The sequence below is a fragment of the Gossypium hirsutum genome, chromosome D04, assembly GCF_007990345.1.
Source record: "Gossypium hirsutum isolate 1008001.06 chromosome D04, Gossypium_hirsutum_v2.1, whole genome shotgun sequence".
In the NCBI taxonomy this organism is placed as follows: domain Eukaryota; kingdom Viridiplantae; phylum Streptophyta; class Magnoliopsida; order Malvales; family Malvaceae; genus Gossypium; species Gossypium hirsutum.
In genome coordinates this window covers 50,870,896-50,879,510 of record NC_053440.1, presented here as the reverse complement: position 1 = coordinate 50,879,510, position 8,615 = coordinate 50,870,896, and the positions used below count along the sequence as shown (strand labels likewise).

Genomic DNA, 8,615 nt, shown 5'->3' with positions numbered 1-8,615 from the left:
ACTGAAATGGGAGAAGAGCGAGGAGTTCTCTTTTGATAAAAGTGACAAGGAATCTTTATTATTATTATTATTATTATTTAAGCGTAAATTTGATCAAAATTATAAATAAATAAATAAATAAATAAATAAACAGTGATAAAGTGATAATGAATGTAACTTTTTGGACAGAATGAAATAGTCAAAATATTAATTCTCCATAATTTATACTTATAATGATAAATATGATTTAAATGTTACTTGAAAAATATATTAAATAATCAATAACTTTAATTCATTAGTTTTTATTATTATTTGATTTTTGTTTAAATAAAATGAATCAAAGTCATTAAAATGATACATACATGTGTTGACTTGATAGTTAGGGTGTTTACCACCTCAAGTGTAATCTGGGTTCAAGTCGCGTTACTGTTAGGGCTTTACCCTCCTTTTATAATTCACCAAAAAAAAGTCATTAAAATAAGGGGTGGAATTGTCAATATTCTAATATTATCATGAGAATGTAACATTAATTAAGGAAGAAAGGTGGTATTAAGATAGTTTGTAATATGATTACTGGAATTTAAGATTGCTTAGTTCATTACCGAATATATTAGATTATCTTATTTGGTTCATTTAGTTGGACCGTAAGATTTTATTGTTTGATTGATGAACCGTAACATTACCAAAAAACACATTTTACTAATTTACCTTTAATTATAAATATAAATAAAAAAATTATTAAACTATAGTGAAATAAAAATTAACTATGGAAATATGAAAATAATATACAAATAATAATTGATAATAAAAAAAACTCACCTGTAATAAATTAAAAATTGAGGTAACTAATGTTAAAATTTTCTATTGATAATAACGTTAAATTATGCTATTAGTCTATGTACTTGGCAAAAGTTACGGATTTAATCATTATACTTTTAATTTGAAAAATTTTAGTTTTTGTACTTTTCAAATTGGTCAATTTTAGTTCCTATACTTTTTGACTTTAGAAATTTTAGAGTCAAATTCGTTTAGTTAAATTCAATTTCTAATCTTGTACTATACATACAATTGTACATTTAATTTGTATTCTCCAATTATATCATTCTAAGTCCCTATACTACCGCATTTCTAAAACCTTGCAAGTTTAGGACTACAAAGAAAGAAAACGTTGCAATGATTAAAATTTTTTTTAAAATAATGTTGATTGAGGATTTTATTAAAAAAAAGATTACAAATTATATATTTTTAAATAAATTATAATTATAATCAAATCTTACAAAGCCAGAATATATTCAAAACTAAATTAAAATAATTTTAGAGAAAACCTACTGGATTTAACTAAGAATAACAGGACACAAGGTACACATAATTAATAATACCATTCTTTCACATTAAGCTTTTCGTTCAAGGACTGAGAATTTGTTCATTTTACTTTCTAGTTGAGCAACACCTTTTCTGAAATAGAACAACACGATATAAAAGTGAAATTTAATATTATACAATTATATGCATTAATTTTGGTCTAAATTAAAATTTCACAAACAACTTGATACCATCAAATTTTATTAAACAAATGCACGGAAAAAGAAATATAATAATGTTTGGTCGTTTCTAGGGAGGAGCGAAAAGGCAGCAACTGCGGCAGGCGTGAGGCTACATAGATCTTTTCCCCTACCTGTCGGCGTGCAAAAGCTACCTATACTTTTTAACCATTGCCATCGGCATGGGCTGCCCTTCCCTTCCTTTGGGCCCCAACGGATCCAATGCATGTGATTCAGCCTTCGTTTTCAAATGTTGTATTGGATTTAAATAAATATTTTCTTTATAAAATTTAAAAAATCCTTTTTTTTATACTTCAATTTAAATTATATTATTTCCATCTTCAATAAATATATTATTCATTTTATCTTGACTTATATAGGGCGGCGGTTAAAAACTCTTCTCACACACTTGGTTAACACAAGCTCAAGCCATATAACTCACATCTCCCAACCTAAATATTGTATAAAAAAAATCGCTTCGTTAAAACTAAAGTAAAAGTAAGAGTTCATGTATACAATATGCAAAATCAATATTCATATATCATACTGTATATTAAATTAAATTTCACACATATACAAACATCAATTTAATTGAAAAATGACTAAAATCTCTCTCTTTATATAGAATCTATAAAAAAAATTTTAAATTAACATACCGTGAGATTTAAACACAAGCTATCATATTTTTCAAAACCTTAATTTTACCAATCTAATAAACTCCCCTTTAATTTTAGTATAAAATAATTATAAATATTTAATATAATTTTTTGATTTCACAGTGGATTTTGTTGTTGTAATTTCATGGTATATTAATGTTGATAAGTGACCTTGGTAACTATGGGAGGTTTTTAAAGTATTGATTAATTGATTGAGGATAATATACTTCAGCGCACTTGAACTTACGTCCTCCTGTATTGGTAACGATGTCCATGCTAAGGCTCAATCGGCATGTTTTGGTTTTAAATAAATAGATATGAGTGCTGAGTCTTTTCTATTTGTCCTCTTATGATGGTGGTGTCAGAATATTTATATGATATGTGTTCTGTTCATTGATATGACACACTAGGTAGATTTCATATATACAGACACGTATCCTACTCTAGACCTAACGTATGTTTATACGGTCTCATGCAGGTGTAACTTCGCAGGAGAGTAAGCTCGATCTGCGAGTTCCTTTTGCGAGCTCAATAGAATCCAGCCCAAACCCATTCGGATTTTTGGGTCGGTGATGGTAATTATCCTAACAAATTTCGATAAAAATAAAATAATATTTTAGTAATTAAAAGGGTACAATACCGCTTCTTGGTGGCATTGTGTGAGGTTAAGAAGGCATTTATGTACTTCTTCCCTTTCGAGACGCATATCCCTAAGTTGATGTTCCAGCTTCAATAGCTTTTTTCTGATGCTCTCCGTCTCTTTATTCATCTTTGCTTCCTCAATCTCACTTATTATTTCTCTATTTTCTTTTTCTATTTCTTCTGATAGCTCTTTTATTATAGTGATATATTTTTTTATGGTGGCTAATGAAGCCCAAGGGTTCCATATCCTCCCCTTTAGACAAGCAATAACAATAGTTTTCTCTTCTATACATTTCAGCTCTTTGTGGAAATTCTTGTATCTACTTTCACTTTGTCTTTCTTCGTAAAACAACTGAATAAATTCATTAAGGCTTTGCTTGAAATGAGTTGAATCATGCTTAATATCATAATCGACGGGTAATTGATTTCGAGTTGTAGACATCTCTTTTAAAAGTTCCCTCTCTGTTGCCAAGTTGATATTGTTTCCATGCAGTACCCGATGTTGCAGAGTGACATGAAAATTAGGAGAGGTTGAACCTTTTTTATATGAATTGTTATGAAAATGCAGCTCGTCCAATGCTTCTTCGAGACAATTCAATAGTCCTTGGTTCCATCTCATTGCAACCTCCAGGTCCGACTTTTGACGTCTTAGGCGGCTCAGTTCGAAATAAGGATGATCTAATTGTGCCCATTTTGTGCAGTAACTCTTACGGATTGGGATTATTTCTCTATCCATTTTCTGAATAAAATTTTCGGCTTTTTCAATTTTAGAATTTCCCTCTGGATCTTTATAGGGTCAAAACTTGATAAAATAAAGCTTGTGAACCTTGTTGGAGACATGCTTTTTATCCGAAACATCCATTTTTGGGCCTTCAATGTCTAGCTCCTCAAAAAAGTTGTCACTTGCACATTCTTTCAAATATTTGGTGTTGCCTTCTCCTTCATTGGGAATTTCTTTAAAATTGGCTTCCATGGAGTTCGTAGCCATAATTTCCGCCTCTACTTTAAGGCATTCCAATTTCCACTTCCAAAGAAAAGATAATAAAATAGAAGATGAATAATTAATAATGAGCTTTTGAGTATTGAATATACGAGTATAGGCTTTTTTAACTAAATAGCCCAAAAAAATATTATATTTACAAAAATAACCTAAGTTTAAAAACAATTACCAAAATAACCTACAATGAACAGTACCCACTCTTTTTTTGCACCAATGATTGCCTAATCATTGTGTCAGACTTAAAAAAATTATTTTTTTAGGTTTTGGCCTGTCAATGGCCGGAACCCATGTATTTTTTTTAAAAAATTGTATAATACTAATATACGAAAAAGAAAAAAAAAAGAAAAAAAATTTTTGGGTGCTGGCCTGTCAATGGCCGGCACCCAGTAAACAGTAAATTTTTTTTTCGTATCAGAGTCAGATATAAAAATACGAAAAAAAATTTAAAAAATTTTTTGTGGGTGCTGGTCTGTCAATGGCCAGCACCCAGTGAACAGTAAAATTTTTTTTTCGTGTTAGAATCAGATATAAAAATATGAAAAAAATAAAAAAAAATTTTTTGGGTGTTGGCCTGTCAATGGCCGGCACCCAGTGAACAGTAAAATTTTTTTTTCTTTTTTTTTCGTGTCAGAATCAGATATAAAAATACGAAAAAAATAAAAAAAAAATTATAGGACTTGGGGGATTTTAATATACAAACTAAATTCTAAATTTACAAAAAATATATAGGACTTGGGAGATTTTAATTTTGTAATAGTAAATAGGAGGAAATAATTTTTTTTTATTTTTTTCGTATTTTTATATCTGATTCTGACACGAAAAAAAAAGAAAATTTTTTTTTACTGTGTACTGGGTGCCGGCCATTGACAGGCCAGCACCCAAAAAATTTATTTTTTTTCGTATTTTTATATCTGATTCTGACACGAAAAAAAATAAAATTTTTTTTACTGTTCACTGGGTGCCGGCCATTGACAGGCCAGCACCCAAAAAATTTTTTTTAAAATTTTTTTTCGTATTTTTATATCTGACTTTGACACGAAAAAAAAGAAATTTTTTTTACTGTTTACTGGGTGCCGGCCATTGACAGGCCAGCACCCAAATTTTTTTTTCTTTTTTTTCTTTTTCGTATATTAGTATTATACAATTTAAAAAAAAATACATGGGTTCCGGCCATTGACAGGCCAAAACCCAAAAAAATAATTTTTTTAAGTCTGACACAATGATTAGGCAATCATTGGTGCAAAAAAAGAGTGGGTACTGTTCATTTTAAGTTATTTTGGTGATTGTTTTTAAACCTGGGTTATTTTTGTAAATATAATATTTTTTGGGCTCTTTGGGTAAAAGAGCCACGAGTATATGAACGTGATCTCTCGATCGATATCACGCTCGATGCCATTACACAAGGTAGGGTCCACGATCCTAGGCCAATAACTTTTCTCTCTCCGCGTAAATCCCTGAAATTCACGGCCAGATTTGAAACTAACTGACAATGGTAGTTTTAACTAAGCGGGAAAGAAACTTGGGCAGTGAAGCTCTTACAACGGCTAGATTTTGGGATATACACCGACATACCCACTCCTATCTATTTATAAACATCACCATTAGACAAATTAGAAATGGTTCATCATCTATCTAAGCCTCTTATCTGTCTTGTGCTTTTAATTTCTTGTTCTTTGATCCACCTACTCAATTTGATTCATTAAACCATAGAATCAAATTCCCTCCTCAATTGAAAGAGAAATGGTTATATTAACCTCTTGAGAAATTTGATTTCCAACTCTGATGAATGGAAAGCTTTGAAGATCCAAGAAAATCCTCTATTGAATCCTATCTCTAATAGGGATGAACATATTTAATTAGGGATGATGGTCGGTTGCCAAATCTCAACCAGTTTAACCAAGAAATAGATTTTGAGTTGCTCAATCGAAAGAGAAAGGGTTATCTCAACCGTTTAAGAAATTTGATTTCCAACTTCAGTGAATGGAAATCTTTAAAGATCCAAGAAAACCTTCTGTTAAAACTCATCTCTAATAGGGATGAATGGAGAGATTTAATTAGCGATGATAATCGACTGTCAAGTCTTAACCAGTTAGACCAAGAAATAGATTCTGAGCTGCTACTTCTCTTCAAATACAAGTTGCAGATTTTGTTAGAGATGGTGAAGTTTTTCACTGGTTAGTGAAGACTATGGGCACTACCAGTCCAAAATATCTCTTTTTGGGTATTCAAGATATATAGGAGATTATTGTGCTTTATCCTAAACTTAAGGATAATTTAGTTTTGTAATTTTCCCTATTTTCTTTATATAAATAAATAGAAAATGAATTTCAGTAAATCAAATTTTATTAAATGGATAAGTAATTTCCCCTAGTCTCAAGCATTACTTGAGATATTTGAAATTATGGGGTGAGCTAAACTTGTTCAGTGTGAGTCAATAACAGTGTAAACACATAATCATTCATACGGACAACAATCAATAATTCAATACAACATAATATGTAGCATAAAACATTAACATTTGAGTATATAATAAGCATAATGTAATGCAAAAAGATTCCTACCCATCCATCCGCTACACTCCACGAGTTCTCTAGAACTCGTCTACCAATCTCCAAATATTGTGAATTGAGCTCGATGTGGTTAAACCACCATTATAGACAATGCAATTATATTTCCAATCAATATGCGATATAATCGGCAATATTCTCATTACTCCCAGTGCAGTGCACTGACAACATTAATTCAGACTTAATTTGCCATCGGTACTCCACGGAACTCCTCCGTCATCCACAATAACCCACCCCATGCACATGCATTATGTCATACAGGTTACCAATAAGTACATGCTTCCATTTTAATCTCAATTCAATAGCATGTTTTACACGCTTTTATTATATCATTCATTTCAATTCAGTGGAATAATTATCATGCATTCGATTTTACAATCAAATTCGATGGCATTCTATCATGTCTCAACATTATAATCATTTCAACAACAATTTATCATGCTACTAAAGCAACTTTCCAATGCATGTATAGATAGCTTTCAATCAGAACATTTAATGGCATTTCACTCAAGAATACAATTCAGGCATTCAAATATCATTTCATATCAACACATTCTATACATACACCCAACAACATTTACTATCCCAATCAACCATTTTGAATCACACAAATATCAACATACAATTATTTAGTCAACCATAGTAGTTTTGTATTCATGCTATTTAATTAGGCTCGAATTGTACCTGATTCGGCCACATTTAAATCACTTATTTAAAATTTTAAATAAGCCGACCAACAAGCTTAAATATCAATTTAATCATTAAAAATATAAATTTAACACTTATTCTAATAAGTTAGAACCCACACCTTATTTCGCCTTCACAACACTAAACCGTAAGAGTTTATGTTTCCGATATAACACCTTAAACGTACCTAACACCAAATAACATTAACTACCATTAAAACCAGCCTTGAAAAATCCCCTAAGGGTTTGTCCAAATCAGTGTTACATCCATAAATTTTCAGATCTAATTTGGTTAAGCAACTTACACTGATTTGATGCGAAACGAGAATGCGAACGAAACCCAACTTCACTATTGATTCGAGATGTTCAAACCAGCACCTACATCATATTTAATACTCAAAAGTCAGTAAAAAAATCCACATTAAGGCCTTAGAACATTTTGACAAAGCAACAACTCCAAACAAAATCAAAACAGTGCAAGATCTCGCATAAATCTGCATTTTACTCTACCCGTTACCCAGATCTGAGTTGTCGAATGATAGGGATCAATTATTCCTAAATAACACATGATTAAATGCTTATTAAAGTAGGGTAATACGGATTAAAAACTTTTTGGAAAAAGGTGGTAAAAATAATAAAATTCAGTAGCCCCTAATGGTGGTTTAGGGCGGCACACCACCATTATTGGCCACGAAGGGGACGATTTTGCAAGGCACCAAAAGAGATTTTTAAAGGCTAGTTGGGGACATCCAAAAACATGATTTTTAAGGCTGGAAAAATGTGTTTTCTTGGCTAAAAATACAACAGCCAAAATTGGCACAAAAAGAGAATGGGAAAGGGAGAAAAAGGAGATTATCGGCACCACCACGAATGGAGGAGAGGGGGTGGCAATAGGCAAAAAAAAAAGGTTGATATGGGCAGAAATAGGAAAGGTTTTAGGGTAGCAATAAGGTCTTATTTGAAGGTTAAAATTACCAGTAAAGTGGCTAGAAAATAATATCAAAATACCAAGAAAAAAGGGCGACACAAGTATGGTAAAAATCACCACTCTCTGGACGGCACAACGAAGAAGAAACAGAAAAATTGAGTGATGAAAAGGAGGGGAACGACTAGGGTTGTGAAAAGAGTGAGTAAACGCTGATAATTGAGTGAAAAAAATTGTATTTATACCTAGGGTTACTAGGTTTGGGTGGCACAAAATCAGGGTAAAAGAGAAAATTAGCAAAATTAAGCTATTTTGCAAGGGAAGAGAATCAAACTCAAGTTTTGGAGCTAATTACATTGTCTCCTTATTTTATTTTAACCAGTAAGCCAATAACTCATCCTTAACACAATTTTACACTCTATAAATAAAAAATTTGGGATGTTACAGTTCCTTTTGCTGATTACATATGTATATTGGATACTCGATAATAAAAATGCATTGTGCCAGTCAATTGAGACATTAGAAGTGGAACCAAGACATTATCAACAATCCAAATAGCCAAGGGTGTTCATTATGGGAAGAACATTGACTTGGTAAATCAGAGTGCTAAGGAGAGCCC

At 31.4% G+C, this 8,615-nt stretch overlaps 1 long non-coding RNA gene across 2 annotated transcripts; it reads right to left on the bottom strand.

Moving 5' to 3' along the window:
* Nucleotides 1–1,461: 1,461 nt before the first annotated feature.
* Nucleotides 1,462–8,312, bottom strand: LOC107898994 (uncharacterized). 2 transcript variants are annotated; one of them, XR_005911919.1, is made up of 4 exons: nucleotides 7,582–8,312; nucleotides 7,377–7,449; nucleotides 7,194–7,259; nucleotides 1,462–1,972 (listed from the first exon to the last, which is right to left on the bottom strand). It is a non-coding gene; the product is annotated as an uncharacterized lncRNA (long non-coding RNA). The 2 variants fall into 2 exon arrangements; XR_001684548.2 differs by lacking the exon at nucleotides 1,462–1,972 and having other exon boundaries at nucleotides 6,905–7,259; nucleotides 7,582–8,310.
* Between the last annotated feature and the right edge of the window lie 303 nt (nucleotides 8,313–8,615).